The sequence below is a fragment of the Pithys albifrons genome, chromosome 1 (genome assembly GCF_047495875.1).
Source record: "Pithys albifrons albifrons isolate INPA30051 chromosome 1, PitAlb_v1, whole genome shotgun sequence".
Classification (NCBI taxonomy): domain Eukaryota; kingdom Metazoa; phylum Chordata; class Aves; order Passeriformes; family Thamnophilidae; genus Pithys; species Pithys albifrons.
In genome coordinates, this window is record NC_092458.1 from 120,959,613 (window position 1) to 120,985,875 (window position 26,263).

At 41.5% G+C, this 26,263-nt stretch overlaps 1 protein-coding gene across 7 annotated transcripts in view; it reads right to left on the minus strand.

Annotated features, from left to right (window-relative positions):
• Positions 1–26,263, minus strand: part of AGPAT3 (1-acylglycerol-3-phosphate O-acyltransferase 3) — a 90,162-nt gene that overhangs the window by 27,175 nt on the left and 36,724 nt on the right. For 4 of the 7 annotated variants that reach the window (XM_071566055.1, XM_071566047.1, XM_071566075.1 and 1 more), the window contains one exon: positions 23,470–23,589. The exons of the other annotated variants lie outside the window; for them this stretch is intronic. The gene's annotated coding sequence lies outside the window, so the exon portion shown is untranslated. The remainder of the gene's footprint in view (positions 1–23,469; positions 23,590–26,263) is intronic. 7 annotated transcript variants of the gene reach the window in all.

Consider the following 26,263-nt stretch of genomic DNA (forward strand, 5'->3'; position numbering starts at 1 on the left):
GCTACCCTGCAACTTATCTTGCTCTACAAAGTATATAATTAGCCTAAGTTTGCAAACCAAAGGCAGGTAGACACACATTACTCCTGGTTTCATCTTTAGTGGGAAGCACAGGGACATGAGCCATTGACCAAGGGCAAGGGGAATCTAGGCTCCCACCAGCCTGTTGGCACAATAAGACATAGCAGGAACAGGCCTGGCCCTTAGATGGAGCAGGAGAAATTAAGCAAGACTGCAACTAAAAAAAAAAATAAAAAAGGATAAAACCGGGGGAAATACCAGCCCGATGCAAGACATTTGCACTGAAATGCACGAGCTAGAACACTCTCATGTTCCATATATTTTAAGAAATAAATAGGAACAATTATCCAGTTTTGCAAATTCCTTGTGGCTCCAGACAGACAGCTAAGCATGACTCACTCAGAAATGGCTGTCAAACACCTTCTGCAAACTTGTTCTTTCTCTTGGGAGCTTTTAAACCTTCCCCTGGCCCTTCCTGTTTGTTTGGGGGCAGCTGTTCCCCCCGCTTTGCCACTTTAGATAAAACTGCCCCAAGGGAGAGGCAGGATGCTCATCCTTGCCAGCTCCCCAGTTCCCTATTCTTTCCCTCATGTTACACTCTCTCTGTCACACACACCAGTAACTTCCCAGGCCTGTGCAAGAGGCCTGCTGGGTGCCACAGAGGGTTTATGCCATTCAATCTGCACAGCATCACAGGCACTGCCTGCCCATCTGGTGTTCAGTCAGTATGTCAGCCCCAAGTTATGAAAATCATTGTCAAATTTCCAGCTTGCACAGACTTTGAGAGCTAAAGCAGAAGAAGCTACTGGAGAATTCAGCACACTCCAGCAGGTCTAACAGGTCCACTCCAGTTCTTCAAATGACAGACAAATATTTTCTGTGCTGCTGACTCTTCTCTGCAATTTCAGTCCCAGCGCAGTAGCAGGTTGTCCTGCCCAATTTCAGGGGAGGGAGGTGCTGTGCAATACTGGGATGCAGCATCTGCCAAGCAGTATTGGGATGCTCTTGCTGTTAAGTGCTCCCTTTTTGTTTACAGACAAGTTCACTCATCAGTGATATCCAAGAAAGGACTTCACAGAGTCACAGAAGGGTTTGGGCTGGAAAATACCTTAAAGATCATCCAGTTTCACTGCCCTGCCATGGGCAGGGACACCTTCCACAACATTAGGGCGCTCAGAGCTCCATTCAACCTGACCTTGAATGCTTCAGGAATGGGGCATCTGCAGCTTCTCTGGACAATTTGTGCCAGGGCCTCACCACCCTCATAAGGAAGAATTTCTTCACTATTTCAAAGTTATATTTCCTCTCTTTCAGTTTGAAGCCATTCCTCCCTGTCATGTCACTACAGTTCCTGATAAACAGTCCCTCTCTGGTTCCCCTGCAGCCCCTTCAGATACTGGGAGGTGCTCTGAGGTCTCCACACAACTTTCTCTTCTTCACGCTGAACAGCCCCAACATTCTCAGCCTGTCTTCACAGAGTAGGTGCTCCAGCCCTCTTACCAACTTCATGGCCTCCTCTGGACTCACACCAACAGTTCCTGCCCTTCTTGTACTGGAGGGACCAGAACTGTATACAGGTGAAATTCTTGCTTGGAGTACCAAGCAAAGCCCCTTTGGTAAATACAGTGCAGCCCTTTACCCCTGTGCACAAGGAAAGGGATAACCTGGGAGAACCAAGAGCCATCTGGAGCTCACTGCACAGCCCAGCAGCAGCTCACACATCACTGAAACACTGCACTTGCAGTGAACAAAATCGCCACCAGCACCACAAGACATTTAAGCAGCTTTGAATGCTCATCATGAAAAATAGGCCAACAAACCTCTAACAACCACAGTATCTGCATGCTTCTGACTTAGTCCCAAAGTTACACCCCAGGCATGGGGCATGGGCTTTCCTTGATGACACCAAACAGGTCTGGAACACTGCAGATGTAAAACACACCCCCACAGGCACCTGTTCATTGTCCACTTGCTGGTGCTCTCTGCTGCTAAGCCATGACTGACCATTTTGTCTGCAGCACCACACTGGTGTGGCTTTAAGGTTTCTGGGTCTCAGCTGGCCAAAGTGGGGGATGAAAAGAGTGGGGCAATAGCCTACAACTGTCCACAAAGAACTGCTGTTACACCATCATGTCAGGAGATGTCAAGAGACCTTCCTTTCATAAAAAGGAAAAGATTTAAAATACTTCTCCTGCAGAGGCAGGATTAAGTGGCTGAAAACTCACATGCCCACTCCTGCAGCCAGGGCTGGAAAAATACCTGTTTTCTCTGTAACAGAGAACCCAAGACCTCTAGGCAAGGGACCAGGAAGCAACATGCTTCTCTGTGGCAGGAGAAGGATGGAGAATATGACCAGTTTTACCAGGTTTTGTGAATGCTCTGGAGGTCTCATGGTTCCAGTGTGCAGCACCACACTGACACCCCAAACAATGCTCCTCAGCTGACAGCAAGTCTCACTGCAGCAGGGCAGAATTCCATGTAGGCTTGGGTTTGAAAATCATTTTGCTTATACACATGCACATATAACACAGGTATAAAAACATGCACAGGTCCTATCAGTAATTTCCAAGTTAATAGTCTTAGGCCTGAAGCAATTTCATTTTAACTCAGTAGTTATGCTGCTATTTGGGAAAAAATGGTCCACAGAAAATCAGCTTTAAATCAGAGAAAGGATGTGAAGTATAAACCAGGAGAGCGTGGATTTCATGACTCACAAGTAATGCCACAAGGCTGGGCTGGCCATAACCAGTGCTCTTCTCAAATCAGCTGATTTATTCCATCCCACAGCAGTTTAAACACCTGTGCAGGTAATACAAAGTATTGGTGATCCCACAAACCTGTGATAAATCTTACATTTGGACAGGTGCATGAATGTTTTCTTTTTCAGGCAATGTGGCAAGAACACCAAATCTCTTCCCTTTCCACAAAAGTGACCGATGACAGATCAATTTTCTCATTAAGCCAAGGCATAGATTAACTGATAGAAAGTAATAAGAAAGTTAAAATGAACACTCAATATAAACTCTTTTTTAAAAGGACAGACAAAGGAAAGTCAGCCCCAGACTCATCCCTATAACCTCCCTCTCCACTTTATGTGGAGGTAGGTGGGCAAAACCAACAATAAAATTACATACTGTGTGTCATAAATATTAGTTTGATTTTAAAAAACCTACACCCAACATTAAAAAAGTGAAACATGGTCTAGCTGCTTAAAATGATGAAAGAGGACTGAGACCAAAACTTACAAACATGTGATTAATCACAGAAACAATTGAAGCTGTAAGTTACCTCTATCAGTCCTTCTCAGAGAGCTGAAAAAAGGGCACTTTCATTATTTTGAAAATCTCAGGATTTTGCAGCACCTGACTGAAAACCTTGTCAAGATTTAACCATCAGGAAATCACACTCTGCATCTAGCAACTCTATTATTTTCAACCTTTCCCATGGAGCAAGTGCTGATACTGACATTTTTCCCTCAAATGTAAGTATTTTCAATTTCTCCTGCAAAGAAAGACTTTTTGCCTTAATTACTTCTGGTTTGATAGAGCCAGCAGGTGTAGTGAGTATTTTCTTCATTTCAACTAGTTATTCAAAGTTGAAAGCCCAGTTGGGAGCCGAGAAAGAGCCTCTTGCAATCTCTGAATAAGAAACAGGTGGGAGAAAATGAGGTCTCTGAGTTTTAAACTGGGCCAGACTTTCCCTGGCACTTATGTCTTGGTTTTTTCCTCTTATAGTAGACTTCTGTTCTTAAAGTGAACACATTCTGGCTGTGGTTACATTCTTTAGTCAGAAGAATACTGTCCAGAGTGGATTTCCAGAGTAATTTGATATCATTCCAAAGCCTTTCATACTTTCTGAAGTTAAAGAAGAATAGTTTGCCTGCACAGGTGAAAATGCATTTTTATGAATACAAGAACCTGAAGCTACTACAGTTACAATTGGCACCATAAAACAAGATTCGGTCAGTTTTATATCTAGACACTGAGAACAACACTTTTTAAGCATTAAATTAACACTAGGGGGGAAATACTAACAAATATTTATAGAGTAACAGTTTGTCATCATCTTGACTCCTACTTTTTAACTTGAAATTAACATCTGCTTTGTATCTGGCAATTAATTCTCTCATCAGGTCCCAAATTCTGAAGTTTAATCAGGTTAAAAGAAATAATTATTTATTAAAAAATGAAACAAGTTAAAATATAACGATTTCACGGAGAAACTTGAGTATTTCTGTATTTTGATGCAGGGATTTATAAATTTTACAGTAGATTTGCTGAAGAGCCCTTTCCTGCATCACCTGATTAGTACAATCCCTAAGGTGTGAAACATTTCAGAGCACCTTCATCCTCCCTGAAGAGAGAACTTCATTGACAGCAAGTGGCCAGAGCACTGGCCAGCCAGCAGCTAGCTAGAGGAGCAAATAACAAATAACTTGCCACAGTGACTTCTTTAAAATACTAGGAATTTTTTTCTAGATAGCCCAAATAAACTTCATAACACCAGTAAGTCAGCACTCTGCAGAAAGCAGCAAAGGGTTTAAAGAACTACATGTTAAATATTGTATAAAAAGGCATCATTTGGAAAACACTGCCTATTCCCAGATGAGTGAATGGTCTCCCCAAAGACAAAAGTGCACAGCTCCAGGTGTCTCTGGGAGTCACACCCCTGAATGGAGGAACAATTTCCAAAGTGAGCCTTACAACTGCAAACCAGAAAACCTGACACAGTACATTCAATCTAAGAAGTGCACAGGGAGAGCTCAAACCTCCCTCAAAACAGCACATCCCTTTAGAACTAGGGCAGGGAGAATGCCCAAGTCTGATTCACAAGAGCTAGGGTAGCTAAGAGAAAGGAAAGAAAGCAGCCTTGAAACGGAGACAGCTAAAGAACTGAGACTGAGGAGGAGCACAGGGAAGCAAACACCACCACCAGACCATGATCTCCCTGAATCCACAGCACAAACAAGTCTTCCATCCATCACTCTCCACTTCCATGCCAGTATATTTAGCATGTTATTTCCTTCCCCTCACTACATGCAACTACAGGAGTTATTTATATGTCAAGAGAAATTCTCCCCTACTTGCTGCATCCACTGAATAAAATGACAATCTGGTGTTCTGACACCGATCTGACAGCTGCCTACTGCCATACCACAGAGACATAGTTAATATCACTACTGCAACACTTGGACTTAGTTAGGCAGGAGGAGCTTACTAATTGCCAGAAAAAAACCCTCTCTAAACTGGGCTGTTTGTTTTCTAATTTGCTGGGCACAAAGGAAGCTGCATCCATACACACACACACACGTCACACTGGTGCTGCTCTGCTCAGCTCTGCCCTGTACAGCACCTTCCTTCCACCAGACCTGCTCCCACGGCACAAGCAAAGCAATCACTGGCCAATCCAAAAATTTCCCAGCCGTATCAAGAGGGTACTAAACCCAAAATATCCATGACTTGTCTTGTCTCCTTTTCCATGAAAACATCTATTTTCAGAAGTGTAGCTTCTGTAATTGATCTCTGGAGAACAAAGGTTTTGTTTTTAATTCTCCCCTCGCCATGGCAATACATGTACCAGGCAGAATGATGGTCTATTTAGTAAAGTGCATCTGATGCTATTTCTGAACTCAAGGTATAAAATAATGTCCTAATGGTTTGAGAGTTTTATTTTTACAGTAATTTCACAAGAATTGAAATACCCATTAATTTTCTTACATTACAAGTCGCTTCTTCTGTTGTGTATTCTGCCAGAGAATTTTAGAACAAGAGTTGTTATATTTTAAGAACAACATTTTTTACCATGACATTTCTTTTCATACCATCATTTCTAGTTAGTTTTCTCCACAAAGCTTCTCCCTCTCCTCTGTGTTAATGAATTCTTGGTATCTACACTCGGATGGCATTTTTGTCATCCTACCTGCTCCCATATACACAGGCAGTTAGTCTCCTCCATCCTTCCCTGGCTGACAGTTCCTGTGAGTGCTTTATGATCTTTGCTACACATCTCAAAAGTTTGCTTTCAGCCTCTAGTTTTATAAATAAATGGGACTGTGTGAAAGCCAATGGAATATGCACATGACAATGATGTGAGAGAAATCGTCTCTGAACAATTTCAAAAAACATACAGGACTCACATACAGGACAAGCAGGAGAAGGGGAATGACTCCAGCTGCTGATGGCATCTGTTTGCCTGGCAGACTCAAATGCAGGATGAGAGATCAGCACTTCCCACAGACAAGGCCAAACTGTGGACACCTGCGTACGGATTGATTCCCTTCTTTTCAGGCAAAAAGGCCACCAGCAAAAAAAATCCACAGGCTGTTTCCAGGTTCACTTCAATTTCAAGGCCACCAAAGTTCAGATGTTTACTTTGCACTGTCAGCTGGCCTCTCCCAAGCAGCCACCTCTGGAAAGAGTGACCCATCACTCACCTTTGGGCATGGACTAATAACAGGGCATCTCAGTTCACAAAATTTGGGGTATATGTGCTTGGGACATGATGTCACAAAGCCACTGACACAGCTTCTCTTGCCTGTTCACCATTTGCCTGGCTGCCCTACCCAGGGAGTGCTGGCCCCACCCTGCAGGCATCACACTGGACACACACTGGGCAGCCAGCACAGATGTACCCTCTGTCAGGGGTCCAGGTCCTGCCAGAGCACACTTTCACTCAAAGAGCCCAAACACAACTGCTGGGATGATCAAAACCTTCTGGGAACAGCCCTTCAGGTTCCCAAAACTCCTTGCAGAAGGAATTAACAGCAAAGCTCACTCTTCACCAAGGCTTCCCTTCTTTTCTTCCAGACATTAAAAGATGACACCAATTTATACTACTACTGGCATATGAACAGTGGTTCAACATTGCAACAAGTCCAGAGAGGCTGAGGAAATGCTATCCTTGCACATTTTCAAAATCCAACTGGACAAAGCCCTGACCAAACCAACCTATTTCTAAAATAAGCCCATCTGAAAGCTGCCTCAAACTCAAATGAAATGCTCCAGAGGTCCCACCCAACTGTATTCTTTTATGTATTTTTTAATTTTTATAACGAATGCTTGTAAAATTACAAGCCTGCAATGAAAATCTCCATAGAAAAAAAGGATCCTGAGATCTCACATTTGACTTGTGAAACCATTCTGAGACCTCTTTCTCCTCTGAAATGTAATCAGTGAGCTCTACAAGAAGACAGGCACTGCACTTGGAGCAATGCTAATTAAGTCCGAACTGCCTGAGTTTTCACTCCACTTCCCAGGTGGTTTTTGCAGCCTGCAGTCAGCTTTATGTTGTCATGGCTACTCTTACAAGGATTTCACCCTTCCTTTAAACCTAACCACATCACAGCTGCAGTACAGACACACCTATCAGGTAACTCAGCCATAGATTCATTTTTTATCTCTACCAGCTGTGCAGATCTAAGATGTAATTTGAAACAAGTTCACCCTTCTTAAGACAGATTTAAGTCTAAGTATTACTTAGAGCACTTGTTTCACTCCACTTAATCTCTTTTCTAGCATTCAGTGATTGGTCTCTCTTATGGTGTCTTCCAAATTTCAGAGTCCTAACTCACATCTCTCTCATACCACAGTCTGACATCATCTGTTTGCAAAGGGCAACCGAATCAGCCACCAGGGACCAAGTGCCCAGGGAACTGTGCTGTTGCACATCCTCAGTGAAATGGGAACAGAGCTGCCTCTCTGGACCAGAGGTCTGTGGCAGAGCAACCACTGCACAGGGCCTGATAAGAAAAGTCCCTGGGGTTAACTTGGTTTATGTTCAAGAGCAAAAAACAGTCTATGCAGTGCTGACAGCTGCTCTTCCAGTCTTTCCTCCAGCCTTTAATAGCTCATGTTTTTCCTAAGCTCCAACTCCAACCCATACATAGGAATCTCTGTTTAATTCCTGAATAACAATTGCTCTGGTTGCAGAGAAGGGCTTGAGTAGCTTACAGAGCTGCCTGCCAAAGAGAGGAATTTATCACGTAGTTCCAAAAGCCTGGTTCCCTGTAAAGTTGGATTTTAGTGTTGACAGACTCTTTTACATGCTCACATCCATGTAGAGATCTGGATAGCAAAGAACATCATAATTTGCATCATAACAATTCTCCCTGGCTAATTCCAGTTATTTTGGACACACCCTCACAGACACCTGCATGTGGCTGCAAACTCTTCAGTGGGTTCAAACATCACTGGGGAGAGTGAGACAGATAAATGTATTTGAGCAGGACAACACTAAATTTTATTTCCATGGCAAAGCAGGCTGAAAATCTGCCAAGCTCAATCTCTTCAGGTCATCAAATTCAAATACACAGCAATGCTCTGCTAGCCTGGATAAACTCATGGTTTATGGACATGGGCACGGTCACAAAATTGTTTGGGTAATAAGTTTCTAGATAGTCAAGACTTCCATGTTTTTCATGAGCAGCAGCCACAGTACAGAAACAATCCCCGTGAAATCCACGATAAGAACAATACTCAAAGCTTCAACTTCTCTGCAAACTGATTGGAGGGGGGGACTTATGCTTATTAATTGATAATGTTATTAATTGATATACCTATCATATAATTTGCTTAGTAGCATAAAATTCACTGTATAACATACAATGAAACTCACAAGGTACAGACCTGCCCTTGAAGATGCAATACCAAGAGGCCCCAGAGCCTCTTGGGCCAATTAAAACAGCCAGGATACCCTATGAAATGAAGATAAATCAGAAAACATGTCAAAAGAACAAGATAAGTCCAATTAGATCAGCTACAGTTGCCAACAAGTCCGGTTTGAAGCAGTTTTAAGCAAAAGCTAAAAAGTTCATGAGAGGAAGACCACTAACTTCATCCCCAAAGACCACCAGAGACCCCTGCCCTGAATTACCAAGAGGAACAGCGCAGGCACAAGGAGGAATAGCACAGGGTGGAGAAAATGGAAATCAGTTCTTGAAACTCATTATAATAACCCTGCCCTCTCTAAAAGAATAATGTTTATGCATGAAGAAATAATAAATATGTATAACTTACTTGCAGGTGTGCATGTTTTTGAAGGAGCTACCCCCCATGCACCCGGGCCTGGAATAGACGTACATCTCTATAACCTTACTGGATATAGGGTCTTCTTTCCACAAAACAAACCCTCCTGATTTAGTTGAATACCCTACTCTCTTAAAATTGCATGGTTTAGTGGGACAGGTGTGTTAGGAAGACACAGGCTGTTTTAATCTCTAGCATTTATCTCATAGACAACTACTCAGTCAATGTAGGACACCTATCTTCTCAGTGCTTCTGTTTAAGCTGCCTAAATAAAGCAGCAGAGCACACAGTGGCTTTTACACAAATGTGGTGATATTCCAAGCACTGCAGCTCCTAGATTACAGGCACGCCATCCACAGATAACACAAGCCAAGCCCTAACTTGACAGGAACAGAGCTCAAAACTCATGTTTCCTCAGTTTAGAGTTTACACAGCAGCACTTCCCAGGGCAAACCATCCCCAGTGCCAGCAGCACAGAAACACTCACTGTCGGCAAATCAACCCTCCAGCATGGACAAATTGGGAACATCCAGGTTATTGTGCCTAAAATAACAGGCAGCACATTGACTCCAAAAATACAATTATGGGAATTGCTAGTAAAATCCAAGTGAAGATGAAGACAAACATTAGAGATCATGTTCTAAACTACCGCTTTGAACCCCTGAAACAGAGGGCAAAGCACAATTACCACAAACAAATAAAATAAATGGGCAGTGAAATTATCTAGCTTATTAAAACTCCAAGTCTAGCAGAGACCCCCCGTCTCAAAAAATGCTAACCTAGTGCAGCACAAAATACAACAGTAGCCAAAGTTTTGTGATCTGAATTATTTTGCTTTCAAAGTGTAATAATGAAATCAAAACATTCTTGGCAAGTTCAGGTGTTCGGGCACAACACTCAAGCTACAAGGCACTGCTAGGAACATGTTAAATTACCTTAATTTCTAATACAAAGTACACTAATTAATCAAACTAAATACATGTTAGTATTTCGGGTTCCTTTGGTTTCCCAAAGCTGAAACAGAAGGCATGTTTTACAATAGGGAAAATAAGAAGGGAAAGCGTTTTTTCAAATATTTTGAAGTTTGGAATGCGTCAATTAACAAGCACAAAAAATAGAGCAGAAGATTTTTTATGAGTTTATTCTACATATTAAGTGATGCCAAGCCTACATAGAATGATAAATCCATTATTTATGTGCTAAGTGGTTTGCTGATTGGTGAAAAAGGACAATTATTTTAAGGTCTCATATATTCTGTGAAGAGAATTTAACCAAGCAGACTCCCTGCAGCAGCAATGACTGACCAAAGAGGAAAATGTGATGTCTCATGCCCTTCTAATCTCTATATACTTTAGTTTTGCACTCTTGGATTGCTGCGTATCTTTGAGGAATTCACACCTGGTGTCAGAAGAAGCATTGTGAGAAGTGGCTGGGAAATGGGTGAGCCCTCTGGACTATTCCCTATTCAGCTGACTCTACCTTCGGGAGACTGTGGTGGTCCCTCTCTCATCTTTCACTGTTGCCTGAGCACCACCGTTCACATATGGGAGCAAGGCACTCTCATCATTTTCCCAGCCCCAGGCCCGCAGGATGCCACCAAATTCCAGGGGAATAAAGACTCTTCACTTCCTTAGATGAATTCCTTAGAGAACACAAACTAAGTCTAGCCCAGAAAGTGACCAAATATGTCTTGTCCAGCAAGCTGATAAGGGTGCTCCAACTCAGGAGAAGCAAAAGATCAGATGGAATAACAGAAAAAAAACTGAGTTAATCTCTCAATATGCAAAGTTGATTCCCTGATGAACTGGTGATCTCTAATCTTAATCACCTCAGCTCAGTCTGAAGATATTCCAAGGGAATTGCAGCAGCCAAACTAACACATTTAAGTAGGAAAATAAATAAATAAATAAATAAATTAGTCTTTCCAGTTATTTCCTACAGGGCAGAGTTATGTTAAAAAATTAATAAACTAAAATATTTATCAAAGTCAGCTTTCTTCAAGCATCAACAAATTAAAGAGTTAAAAATACCCAAACCAACAAAGCAAAAAAGCACTGAGGTGCTCACACTAAGTCTCATCTATATCTAATCAAAGAGGTTTGAATGAGCTTCCTTTTCACAAACAAATGGATGATGTAATTTTCTCCTGAACCTTGAGGTTGTCGAAGAAGAGGATCTGACCTAATACCAGCTAATTCCTGCTGTGTACAGAATTGTAATCTCTCCTGCAAACCAGATCTGACCTGGATTCAAATCAAGAATTTTAAGAGTCAACAAAATGGAGGGGAAAAAAAGAATTATAAGACAGATGCACATGCAATGTCCTATGCATAACAGGCACAAAAATTCATAGTTGTACCAGCACAAAATGGTAACTGATATCAGATGCACATTCTACACCCCAATATTGATTCAAGATACACAGAGTTAATTAAAAACTACACTGTGTTCATGTATATACCTATCATGTGTACTCTCTTTGGTAAAAAACATTTAGTAGGACAATTGTTAAAGTCCTTAAGCTTTAGGTTTCCTGATTTTTAACACTAAAACTGTAAAGTCACATACATATGTCTCATTTTTCTTGAACATTTGGAGGACTACAGAGGCTGGCAGTCGCACACATTTTAATTTGAGCTGCCACACTGTATAGCTGAAAGTTTACATATCTGCAGAGATTCACTGTAAAGCTTAAATGTAAATAAACTCATTAATATTAGAAGTGTGTGCATACTAACACACAGAGGATTGTAAATAGCACAGGCAGAGCTGCCTGGAGGAAGTACTTGGCAAAAAAAACCCAACAAAACAAAAGCAAAGATGATCACCTCACAGAAATTTATTTCTTTGTCTCCTAAACACCTTATAAATTAAACAAACACTATCATATGTTATGCTGGAAACTTGTTCACAGCAACATCACCCCCTGGAATATTTTCCAGTCATAGCCATGATAATTCCAACTCCAGTAGGCTTTTCCTTTCACAGTTGAAGTGTCATGTACTTTTCAATAAAACCAGTCAACACATTCTAGAAACTTGGGTTTCTAAAAGTTGCTGTTTGCTCCAGACATGGCTCTGAAAAGTTACAATATTTTTTTTTGGCTGTAAGTCTTGTAGAGGCACAGAGAAGCAACAGCAGCCCAGAATGTAGGGCAGACCTGCCCTGATCCTGCCATTCCCACTCCCAGGCAAGCCCATGGCTACGTGCAGCCCAATTTCCAAGTTACGTGCCCAGAGACAGCTACAAGAACACTAAGGAAGAGCATGAAATAAGAGTGAAAGAAGTTTATAAAGGCTCTCAGAACAAACTGGAAAGACACAATCACCACCTTACCCAATGCTGGCAATGGCATCCTTAGCCACTATACTCTCAGCTGGATAAAAATATACAAAAATTCAACCAACAGTGAAACAGAGTCCCATAACAATTAACATGGGCACCAACACAAATCAAGGAAGGTAACTACCCCCGCCACACCTCAGTAAGGACATCGCCCTTCCAGAGCACTTCTAAAGGACCACCACTCTCCAGCTGAACCCAAGGAAGCATTTTAAAAGACGAGCCACCACCACAGTCGCAGGACAAAAATCCAACTTACCAGTACAAGTAATAGGCTAAAGCCAGGACAATGAGCGTAGCACAGATCCCAGCTAACAAGCATATGCCCGACTGGTTCACCAACATCTTCCCAATTTGTTATTGATTAATAAAGCAAAACAAAACAAGCAAAAAAAAAAAAAAGAGGAGAAATGGAACAGCAAAAACGGACGATGCGAGTCTTGGCTGGGAAAGCAAATCAGTCTTGACATGGAGGAGGGATTATGGTGACAAAAGCACATCTAGGTAAATCTGGAAGCACTTCAGCCACTAAAACTGCCTGTTCTGCAGCAGGAAAAAAAGCTGGGTGTCCTCTCCATTACATGGCTTTGTAAAACACTGAACTAAAAAAGCCCCTCTTACCTCATGAATGAGAGTATAAACGGGGCAGAAGTGGACTAATATTTAAAATAGGTAATACTTCTCAATAAATATCACAGTCAGGTGGTGATGCTGACAAACCAAGCTTTTGCTCTAATCCAATAAGCTTCTTACAGCAAATTACCAGGCTACAATGGGCGGGATTCGCTGGCGTGGTGATGTACGTGTGCTCAGCACTGGCACTTGACACGTTCTTTTGGGTTTGGGTTTTTCTCCTTAAGAGTTGACAAAAGACTTCAACAAATTCTAGATTTTAGCACAAGGGAACTTCCCACCCCACCAAAGCCTTTCTCTTCTCCATGAAGAGCGAACAGAAGACCTGTGAGAACATGAGTGCAGAGAAAGGGTTTGGTTTGTATCCAGACTGCAGCCCTGGCAGGGCAGCAGGACCACTCACCTTCGCAGCACAATGAAGGGACATCTCTGAACTGCACAGACTAAAGAAAGGGACTCTCCAGCCACTTGAGGGGGACTTGGGACTCCACTGCTCCCACCCGTTCTCTGCAGGTTTCAGAGGAGAGCTTTACCCAGCTGAAGACAACGCTGTTTTCTCTCTTTTCTCCAAAAATCAGGGCTTTTGGAAGGCCTGAGCCCCAGCAGGCACAGTCCAGCAGCTCAGATAACAAAAAGAAATCTGAGCCCAGAGAGGAAAGAAATGAGGTGGCAGCAGATCCACCCCACACAGGCAGCAGGAACACGGTGCTGATGGTGTGATTAAGGCTCAGGGCACATCCGGCTGTTCTGCACCATAATCTGGACAGTCCAGACAAAGAGAGACCTGAGGCCACATCCACACAGGGAGACAAGAGTTGGGCTGAAGAGTGATCCATTCCCATTCACCTACCACTAAACCAACACAGCCCTCCGTGGAGATACATTTTTCACTGGCATCACTCACCTGGTCAGAGTTAGGCCTCTAGAGAAAGAAGCAGCAGCAAAAATCAAACTAAAATCTAGCTTAAATACCAAAGAAAAATTAAAATGATAGTCACAGCTCCTGAAAGCCCCATTTTTTTGGACCAAACTTTAGCAGCAGCTCTAAAGAAAGCCAGTGCACACTGTTAGTCCCCCTTAAACCCCAGTCTGCCCTAGAAGTTGATTCACAGAGATTTTTGGAGATTTCAATAAAGTTGAAAGAGACAGGACAAAAAAAAACTTAGGAGACAATAAACAGAAAGTTTTTACAATCTAAGAAACTGACAATACTTGGAACCATTTGGCCAAAAAGGAAAAACAGCACACTGTGAATTTAAAAGTCACAGCCAAATAGGAGCTTTTATCCAGTTCAGAAGAACTGACTGGAAAAAGAGTGTGCCCCTGAGTTTAAAAGCACAAACAAAATAAATACAACATACTCCCGAAAGTGTGGTGAATAGGGTCCAGTGGCATCCAGCTTCTTAACCAGGACAAAAGCATCACAGAACTAATCAAATAAAGGAAAATTTTGGTGCTCTATGTGCACCAAGTCAATAGGTCTTCCTGCCCATCTGACATCCAGCATGAAGTCCAGGTCTATTGTAAAACGTTTTTCAACCTCACCACAACTCAACCACATCTCTCAAGTGACTACACAGATAAAAGCCTTACTGCTATCTACATCTTTGTCAGTGAAGGAGATTGCTTGCAACTAAATTCCTTGGAAATGCGAATAATCAGTTTCTGTGGGCTACAAAGGAATTTTTATTGATTGTGTTCCCCAGACTCATCTTGAGACTGCTCATACTGTTTCTATTCTCAATTGCAGAAATCAGTACACTAAGTTACATTAAAATAAACCCCAAAGTCCAAGAGACAATCTCACACATAGTTCAAAGATGACAGGAGGGTTTCAGACATGCAGAGTCACCAAACTGGCACTTACAATGTTTTTGTAGGTGAAGCTCAACCACCAGTTTCCAGGACTGCTGATCGATACTTTTCCAATGCACCACATTCATTACAGAAAATGCACTTAATGGATTATGATTGGGCACAGGATGGCCTCAGGATTTTATAAATGAAAACAAAAACTAAAGTAGCAATTATCAAGAGGCCTCGTTTGGGACAAAAAAATTAATTAGGATATTGCAATAATTGCTATATTTGGAGCAAGGTTGACTTGGTATTTCTATTATAAAAGCAACTCTAAAATTATAGTGCTGGTATTCAAACAGTGATTCTATAATACTAGCCCTTACATAACAAACAGAAAAGGAGTTATCTAACAGAAACCCTATTAATACAAAATTATTTGAGTAATAGGGCTCTTGCAATGTATAAAATAGATCAATGTTATGCAATTACAAAATGTTGCCAATCTTAGTCTCTGATGATTAAGAAAAAACTCAGTAGTGTCTACTCATCTCTAAGACTACACAAAAATGCTCACCTTCATTCCAGGTGGTTGAATTTTCAAGACAAATGAGAATTTATCCTTTGTATTCAGATTAAAAACCAAAAAACTACAGAAGAAATTTCAGAAGTGTTAATTGCCTCTACACACCCAGCTGTGAAACCCAGGAACCCACCTCCTAGAGAGACTGAGTGAATCTGGAAAATGAATTGTGGCACAGGTCCCTCACTTGTTAAAACAGGGATGGAAAAATAAAGGATAAACAAAAAAGTCTCACCTGTGATCATCTGAGATGAGAATTATAAGAAGAATGATATGCTTTGCTTTTTGGATGGAAAATCATGCAGGGGAGAAAAAAAAAGTCAAGCTTCAAACATAAGAGACAGAGAGCGCCAGCCAGGAGACATCTGTCTGCATGCAAATGTGCTGTGGCTGAACCAGGAGAAGCTTCTGATGCTGCTACACGAAGGTTCAGCAAACACTGTATTCCTGCCTACCAGCCCCTACCCAAGTTCAAAGCTTTCCTTTGAAGTACTGAATACTAATTTGGAAGAAGGGGAAAGTCTGTCTTTCAGGAAGGGCTGAGCTGCTTTAAGTTTCAGGTATAAAACACCACTTTCTTCAGAAGAGGAGCATTATGACTTTCTCTGTGATTACATCCACAGTAACACATGGGCTGCACTCATTTACACCTCACACTTCTGCTCCAGTGTTTGCTCCCACAATCTGTACTGCCAGGATAGAAGAATCTTAAATAAAACTATTTATTATTTTTATGACTATCAAATGAGTCAGTAAAAAAATAACACATTAAAGTGAAGGCTCAGACAATACCAAAGCTATCCACACACTGTGGAAATCACAACTATAAAACCAGGAGAGACAGCAGGAAAGTTTTCCCCTGCCAGTGCTCTGGTAAACTAAATGTAAAAAAATTCCCAAAAGAGCATTTCTATTATTTCAGCGTACAAATTTATCTCCAAACTGCAAACTGCTCACAGCTTACCAGCAGTGGAGAAATGCAGAATATACACTGCTCAATTCTAACTTTACAGTTCCCAGCCTTGATGGATCTCTGACACGTGGGAAAGACCAACCAGCCTTCTGTCACCAGGCTGGCATTCGACATCGACAGAGATACCTCATCTGTACATTTCTGTATAGAAAGACGATGCTTTCACCAGCAAATTTTTCAGGGTTTGACCCTGGAAGGAGACAGAGCCACATGGAGAAGAAGGGAAGACAAAAGTCACTGTTTTGAAGCATCTGGATTTGGAAGATCTTCATATCACAGGGGAGACAGAGACGTAAAAATACTAACAGTAAAAGTAGGGGTTCTGCTGGGTCACTAAGGCAGCTTCATATAAAACCCCACTGTTTTGCAGTCAAGAACTAATAATAGGTGAAAAATATCTTGAAAAATCAACAGGTCTACAACTCCAACAGTTCTTCAGTAAGCTCAGTGAGCTGAACCAGTTGCTTGAATTCCACTGTGTGTGGAGTTTGATCCTGTGGAGGAGAATGCTCATGGCAGTCATACCACTCACACAGTGCTGTGCAGTCTGCTATTCCTAACCCAAGAGGGAAGAGAGCAAGAAAGGGAGAACTGTACAGCAGGGCAGGGACCCCAATCACCCCCTTCCTCTTTGTATAGAATCCAGCCTTTATTCTCTTTGCTGTCACCACACCTGCAATCAGCAGTGTGTTCCTTCCTCAAAACATCTATTCTTCTTTTGGATGATTTCACTGACAAATATTGCACAAGGGTGTTATCAATCTGAATGCACAATTGCCCCCTTTGGTCAGATCTCTTTTTACATATATACAAAAGCAGGTATCTTTCTAAAAAGATAGACCACACTTATCAGGTGAACTGATAGCAAAACCAAATATATGCCAGACAAAGTTTTATTGTTCTGTGTTTTCTGACAAGATCACACCAGCCCCTTCTGGTCTGGATAGTGGCAGCAGCCACACACCACACAACCTTTTCAGTGCACCCCTCTCTGCCCTAGGCAACATGGAAAAAAACCCCTCAAACCCTTAAACAAACCACCACAGAAAGAAAAAAATCTTCTCCTATGAAAATTTGAAGACCAATTACGAACACAAAGCTGAACTGCACAGACATCAATGTGAACATTTGCTCGTGGTGAAATCTTTACAAATTACAGCCAAGACACTTAACAAATACAGTACCCCACTCATTCAAAAACATTAAAAATGTACAGGTTTCTCACTTATGAGTTAAATTTCAGGCTGTTGTTGGCCATTTATTTGGAAACTAAACAGCACCCACTTTGCAAACAGCCCTTCTACCTTCAAATCCTTGTCAGAGAGATTTGAAGAAAAACATCTACAGCTCTCCCCACTTCTTAAGACCTTCCATCTCCTGGTGGCTTGGTGTCCAATTGCTAAAGAGGCCTCTAGTAGCACATATAGTCAATTCAAACCATTCTTAATTTGGCAGAGGGAACCTTCCTATGGTAGCACAGTCTCTGAAAGATGCTGCCAACAAAGATCACAAAGCCAGGACTGGTCAGCATTGTCGCGATGCAGTTTTGCTTGTTCAGCTCCTTCCCAACAGTGGCCTTTTAACTCAATGTTTGAGGAAGAGGTGGCCTAAATATCCTTTTTCTGAAGGCTGCGAAGGTCCTGGAAATGACTGGCCCATTAGAAATCCATACCTGCCTTGTACCAGAAACATTCAGACAGCTATGTTGCATGAAGGCTGTTCAACAGCTGATGGTGAAAGCACAGGAGTTTTCACAGATGCTTTCTGCTCTTTTTATTCTCATCTCATGTAAACTGGCTCTGACAGATCTAGACAAAAGGACATTAAAAAATCCTGACACTGTGAGTACATTTTCAGTTCTACAAATACTGATACTAATCTGGCCACAGGAGATTTCTTAGTGAGTATAACTCGAGCCAGGCAAGCAGCTGCCTGTGTGGAAATTGTTCATCTCCACATGTTCCACTGTATCACTTCCACTTCTGTCAGAGACAAACAAGGTCATGGGAGCAGAGGTTGTTATCTGTTACCTGGCACAGTTATGAAGCACTGAAAGAAATGCAAAATGTGAGATTACTTGTATAAAAGTGAGCACCCACTTCTCTTGGGGTTTGCAGCAATTTCAGAGCAGCATGACTGCCAAGTCAAAAAATGCTCCCCATCACCTGAAAAATTAGAAGCTAATTAGTAAAAAGAGATGTTGATTGTACCAAAGCCTCATATTCAAAAGAACCTATGTGCCAAACTCAAATTATGGACATCACTACTGCTAGCTTGACACTGCTCTTCAAAAGCTCCTCAGTCAGGCTGCATAATGGTTTGAGAAGCAGCATTTATGCTCTTATGATTCATTTTTATCTGCCAGAATAATGCTCAGATCATCTGCAATCATATGCCAAAAAATCAGATATTCAAGGATATTAAAAACTGCCTGCAGTTCAATGTAATGTGTTAATATAGGACACATTTATAGACAATGAGTCTAGCAAACCAGTCTAGCTTCATTTAAAACAAACAAACAAGCAGCCTGGTCTAATTACCAGAACTAATCTAAAAGAATCAATATTTCTCCAATCAAGACATATAACAAGAACCTTCATGCTATTTACTCAGCAATGTATATAATTACTTCTTGAGTCTGCAGACTGTGCTGTTCACTTTTAAGCCCATTAAACATGAACTACTTATTTTTATTCATTCTATTTAAATTCCTTTTACCTTTACTATAATAAACCAGATTTTTAAATAACTGGAATAATTGAAACTTCACTGCATTAATAAGTATTTTTCCTGTAAGTTCATTTATTCCAGGCAACTGGGAGCTTATCCTAAACCTGGTCTGACTGACTGCTCACAAGTCTTTACTTCCAGGCACTACTAGAGGCTAACTCTTAACTCATGCTTACGGTCAGCATGTCCTCAAGGTTTACTTGTATAACTGTTTTTACAGTTATTACTCATCCTAGATCTGCACCAACAAGATATAAGAAAGAATTCTTAAGAAAAGCTGTTGGGTTTAGGGTTTTTGCTGGGTTGGGGTTTTCTTGAGTTTTGATTTGGGAGGGTTTTTTGTTGTTCGTTAGATGAGGGGGGGGGTTTGGAGGGGTTCTTTTAAATTTTAGTTTAGACATCTTCATCAAATACATAATTTCCATAGTCATTAGGGAACAGTTAACCCAGTCAACCTGGTAAAGCTGAGAAACTGGCAGCAGTGGAAACCAGAGGATGAACAGCCTTAACAAAACAGCACCTGCAGCTGAGCTGTAAATTTAGGTTATGTGTCCCAACACTACACTGGCCCCCAGCCATAAGCAGTGAATATGTTTTCCTTCCAGGGCACACAGGACAGTAACAAGGGGCATTTCTGTACCTCCAGTACAGGAAAAAGGACTGCACAAGCAGATGCTTAGGTCTTTTGCTCCCATCTTGCAATAGAGATGCCACGCACCCAGATGATTTTTTCCTGAACAAGATGGAAGTTCACAAAACTGGCCTTGCTGCTAACACATAGTAATATTGTCCCTAAACACATCCTGCAATGGTCTTTGTATTCCCATCTGCACTTGCTGCTGCTTTGGAAAGTACTGCCAAAGGTCCTGAATGTGTGCTCTTCACAACTTAAACATGTGAAAACAATTGCTGCCACAGCAACATTGACATTTTCAAAACAATTACAAAAGAGGAAGGTTAAACGCCATTATAGCTTCTTATAAAGCACTTTCAGTTTGGATTATTTTCTTCTTCTCAAAATAAGCATCCCTAGGAGATCAAGTTTATAGGTCCTTGATTTCCAACAGCTGATCCCCCCAGCTAGAAGTGGATCTTGTGCTGGCCCAGAGCAGTGACCACCCTGGCATGGCTGAACTGTGATGGGTCCCTGGCATAAATGTCCCCAGCACTGTCCAACAAGGGTGCCCTTTCCTGAAGATTTCTGGGAAGCAAAGCTTAGTGGGCTACATTTTGGAAGAGCAGGGGGATTGAGTGCTTCACAAAACACCACTGTCATGCTTACTTCTTCCAAATAAAAGTTACAAGGAGAGCTGATCTGATGATCTGAGGCCCATCTCTCTTATACATGGGTTTAGTAGTCACAGGAGACATCCTGAAGTGAAGGACATGGAAAGAGTATTTGCCCTGCCCTGAAAGAGTTCAGAGCAACACTTCCCACCTTGCAGAAGTGCTCCAATGCTACAACACACCAAACACACACAGACCTTGAGTGTTTGTAGGCTACCAAGAAAAATTAGTCCTTGGTTATTTTCGTAGTGTTGTGACTCAGTAACACATCAGTGACTAATTATCTATTAAAAACAGATAGGAGAGAACATTACTTCTGCATGTTGCGCAAAATTGACTTTTAGCTTAAAAGTCAGATCACACCAGACTAAGAACAGGGATGGTATCTCTGGTAGCAGCTTTTCAGAACATCACTCTGCCAGTGAAGAGGCGTCTGTTTCACTGGGTTTGAAACAGCCCCTTCCACAACTTCCACATTGGTAAATTAAACATGAAAGCAGAGAACGTAACTGGTTTTTCAATGTGGTTTACATTTCTCCTTCGTTTAACTACAGAAACTCTTGAAATTGTGACTGCCATGACTGCTTTTGTGAGCTGCTTTCAGGTCCAGAGTGATAAATATTTAAGTCCACAAGCTCTTTGCAAATAATTCTTCTTTCCTCTTTGTGGCTCCCACCTGAGGTTATATGAAAATTGAATCTTCCAGCAAATGTTACAAATTACAGCACTGACAAGTTCGAGAAAGATAAATCCCCCCATCAAGACACACAATAAGAACAGCAGCAGTAGATAACACCTCTAGGGCCTCTGCCTGTGCATAAACCCCAACAGGAGGGAGTGTCTCCACTGGCAAATTCTATCCTAATTTCTCCTCCCTATAATTCAGCCCCACTCCTCCTTGCCCTTGTGCCTGTTGGTACCTGTTGTGCTTTGGTTCATGAAACAGGGATTTGTTCCCCAGTACTGGCATTCACTGGGATGCTGAAAACTCAGTACCATTTCTATAATCCATATTAATATCTATCAATCTGCTCAGGATTTATAGAATCATAGAATCACAGAAAGGTCTGGCTTGGAAGGGACCTTAAAGACACCTTCACTAGACCAGGTTGCTCAGAGCCTCATCTAGCCTGTTCTTGAACACTTCCAGAGATGGAGCATCCACAGCAATTTTAGGCAACCTGTACCAGGGCCTCACCATCCTAACAGGGAAGAATTTCTTCCTAATATCTAATCTAACCCTACTCTTTCAGTTTGAATCCATTCCCCTTGTCCTGTTGCTCCAGCCTCTCGTAAATAGTCTTTCTCCATCTTTCTTATGGGCTCCCTTCAGGTACTGGGAGGCCACTGTTAGGTCACCCCCAAGCTTCTCTTTTCCAGGCTGAACAATCCCAATTCTCTTGAATTGAGCCTTTCCTCATAGGAGAGGTGCTCCATCCCTCCAGTCACCTTGGTGGCCTCCTCTGAACAATCAAGAAGGTGACTGAAGGATTTATTGATGGGACTGTCCAACCCATGCAGCTTCCAGCATGGCCATCCATTCAGAACATTTAATTTCCAGATTCTTTCTCCTTTCAGGTTCTAGAAAATCAAGATAAGATACCCAGGCACACACTACACAAGGGCACAGGCAACGGGCACAGCAGGCTGCAGGGCTGGGTATGAAAAGCTCAAATTCTCTCTTCTCCAAAAAAAAGCAAAGCTTGAGAATTCAGGAGCTGTCACAAAACCCTGCCCCTCAAGCGTATTTTAGCTCCTCAGTAACACATCAGTGGCCTTTTCAAGCCTTAACACGTAAAGAAGAGAAGCAAAATTGTAGCCACGTAAGTTGAAAAATATCCTACAAAAGAGCAAACACATAAAAAAGGGTATTTTTTATGAATTTCAGTGGCATTACTCTTATACCAGTGTCAGTGAGCCCAGGCAAAAATGTCTTACACAACCAGCTTTAAAAGCAGGTGGTCACCACGACACTGCAACCAGCCTACTTTAATGACTCACCCTACTGGGTCTCTCTCCACACACCAAAGCTGCAGGTAGTCAGCATTACCTAATTCAGCTGCAATAACTCATTTTTGGGGGGCAAAATTTTGATCCAAGAATATTTAGGGCTTGCAGAAAGTGGCTATTTACCCACTTAATGAGCTGGGATCAATGCTGTAACTTCCTCTATAGCAGGAAAATTTACATGTGAAAGGGATGTAACTTTGCACTTTGAGTCAGAATACATGCCCTGAACACAGACTGTGGCTGATCCAGCACCTGCTGTCCCATGAATCAGAGCTTTGAGAAATATCCCACAGAAATCACTTCTTGGGGGACTACATGTCCTACAATAGACCTTGAAAGCTTATAGAATACTAAAGCAACAATCTGGGTCTTTGCAAAATCACCAAGATTAAACTACTCTCCTACTAAAAAAGCTATTAAAACCCCTAGTCTATGAAGTGACAGGGTATCAGAGATCATCATCAAAATGACAACATCGGACACTACAGAGTGGTTTTAGGATCCCATCATGTAAAAAAACTGTTCTACTCCTGTGTCAGTGGGGCCTCAGCAGCTTTCCACTTTCCCTGTCTCTGTTTGAAGAACAGATTAAAAAAAAAAAAAGAGAAAAAAAGGAAGTTTGCTGATACACTCAACATTTTCATACCCAGTTACTGGACAAAATTTAAAGATGCTTGCATTAAAGTCAGCCTAGGATGACCCTAGAGTCAGCATTCATGAGATTTCTATGAACTCTATAAAGGAGCCCCTGTAAGGACACAGGTCCCCTTCTATAGTTAAGGAAGAGACAGATAAGTATTTCTGGAGTCCTCTGGAGGTTTATTTGTGGTTAAGTCTCTGCTGCAATGATTACCAACACATACAACATGCATGAGGCAGCAGAAGCAACAAGCTGAAGCATTGATTTCATCCCTGAATTAAAATTCTCAGAGTGGGAGACTTCTGACAACTCTCCCAGCTGCTCATACAGCTCTATGAAAAGAACAGCATTTGCATCCCCATTTTTTTTCTACAACATTATTGCTACAGACAAAACGCAAATAGAGAAACATGGGGGAAGATTTCTTTCTTACCACCACACCGGGGACCACTTCTGGCACCTGGCAACACTCAGAGCAACAGCAGAATCCCCATCTCCTCCCTCCAGGGAAGTACCACTGCTTATGTTTCAAGAGATTTGCTTTTTCATTTGCCTATAAGCAAAAAAGACATTCTTTAATGAATGCAGGTGAAAATATTTTGTTTAGAAGCAAACCACAATGCAAACAACACCCAGCTGCAAACCCAGGTAATGAATTCTTGAATTCAAATATTTCTTACCAGAATTACACATCTTTTCCTTTTCTCTGCAGAAAAAAACCAACTTGATCCTTCTTCCCATCCATAATACTGCACTCAGCTCTACAGGTACCAACTACTATTGCTTTCAGAGGGTCTAACTGGCTCATGTCTATGAAATTAAAAGCAAATGTTCTCAATTTACATTTAGTAGTGAAATTGCAGCTTCTTTTCAGAACGGAGCAAGGGCTTGCATACACAAGAACTAGCCTACTTTTCCCCAGCTTTACTAATCAGCATAACAAAAGGCATTTATTTTACCTACAAACCCTGTCTTGAGAGAAGTTGCTGAAAATGAAGCAGAAGCAATTATCTACTCTCCAAACACACACTTAATCCCTATATTTTATCAAGAGTGTTTTTTATGATCCTGAAGCAATTAAGCTAATCATTATTTAATTTTAGATTACTGAACTGGAGATTTACTTCAGACACAAGCTCACTTTCCACATAATTTAGTCTCAGTAATTAGAGATGTGCTTTACCCAGAGGTGGCTTGTTTGAAGCGTGTTATCTTATTTCCCAAGCCTTACACCATGAAAGTTTCGTGCAGAAATCTACAAACCAAACTTTAAAAATGAGAAACCCACCAAAGAAACAGCTTTACCAGGGTGCAAACCCATTTTATTTTAAAAATAAAAGAATGAAGAAAAAATACTCTTCAAACATCTGCCCCAAAAGTCAGCGTATCACAAAACCTAAAAAAAAAAAAAGCACTTTTACAACCCAACACTCCTTGAACAAGCCATCAGAACAAACAAATCCTCTCACACAAATCGCTTCATTTATAACTTATTTTAACCAGGATGTAAAGTCTGGAGAAAAATACAAATGTCTTAGTAGGATGTCCAGTAAGTACCACCTGCCACAGAATGTAACCAGTACCGAATCATCCAGACACTTCCAGATTTCTGTGACAGTGTTACCAGAGGGACAGAAATAAGGACCAGACATGTAGGTTCATGCTGTGCATATTGACCCTGAAAATCGGAAAACTTCTCAACTCCAACCTATTCCAGACAAATTCATGTAAACACGTTGTTGAAACCAAACTGTACTAGGAAATACCAGTTAGCCTGGGTAGCTCATACCCACCTAGCTCAGCTTCAGGTCTGTAACCAGTTAATGGTATCACTGGCTATCAGTCCACCTGGGCTGGCCAAGGCCAGTTTTATGTCAAAACACAGTTGCTGGTTTTTGGAACAAAGGGTATCATCCTCTACTGCTGCCATTAAAGAGAAGGGAAGCAGATGACTACACAAGGTTTTGAAAAGCATACACTACTTCTTGCAACTTCTTGTCCAACAAAACCGACACATGCAACTGCTCAACACTCAATTTAAAGCCAACTATATTTAAAACTCTGTAAGTGCAGAATAAGCAGATTAATTTCAAGACTTTAGTGCCAGTACTTTTACAAACCAGTTTGACTTGCCATACATAAAAAAAGGCTACAGAACTCATCAACTGCACTTAAGATTTCAACAAAGACTGGCAAAGGAGGACTGGGAAGTGAAGCTACAAAGACTCAGGACACAACAGGTTTGCTGTAGGGAATTTACTCAAAATAAATATAAGTCTCATCTATCTGGATATTCAAAAAACATTATTTAATACTTTTCCATGTAGTATCACTATAAACATGTAAACTTAGAGACCAGTAGAGGAACTGTGACAGCAAAGATCCTGCCCAAAAGAGATGGTGACAGACAGCAAGGCAAGAAAAAGCTGCAAACACCTTGGAGGTTACTAATGAAAACACAAACCAAACAATCAGTATTCTGCTTTATTTTTAACAGATTAATGTAATTATGGCAGATGATGACAAAGCTGGGAAGCAATTTGAACATGAAGGTGCATTGAGTTATTAATACAACAGGCACCACGGCAGTAAAGACAGGAGCCACAGGATTAGGACCAAAGTCACTAATATGCAATGCACAATCACATATATAAAATAAGTTTCAGCCAGCCACTGGAGGGTGATTAGTGCCTGGAGAAGAAGGGCCTGGATGTGTCAGCCCATCCCAGCACAAGATGGCTGTGAGTCACCGCTGTGATGCAGCTGTGGAAAAACACACGTGCAACCCTGGGATGGATCCAGAGAAACATTTCCAGTGGAGAGAGGAAATACGGGGAAGTACATAAGAGGAACTGCTACAATCTCATCTGGAATCCTGCATAAAAGAGGCTGCTCAATTCAAAAAGGAGGCACTAGAAACACAGGATGCTGAAGGAGGATTTCTAGCACTGACATCGCATACAGAGTCCTGCATGCACCGCAGAGAGAGGGATGCAGGGGCATTCACAGGGAATGCAATTGCTCCTTGTAAGACAGTAAAGATAACCACTAGGAAGAGAATTAAACCACTTCAGGCAAAAAAGGCTGCTGGTCCCAGAACAAACACCTATCATCTGGTCAGGAATAAGTTCAGGCTTGAACCTCTTAGAACAGCAACGCTCTGGGAGACATTTTTGATTACAATAAACCTACAAGCTTAAGGAGGCCCTGTTATGACACATTACTTG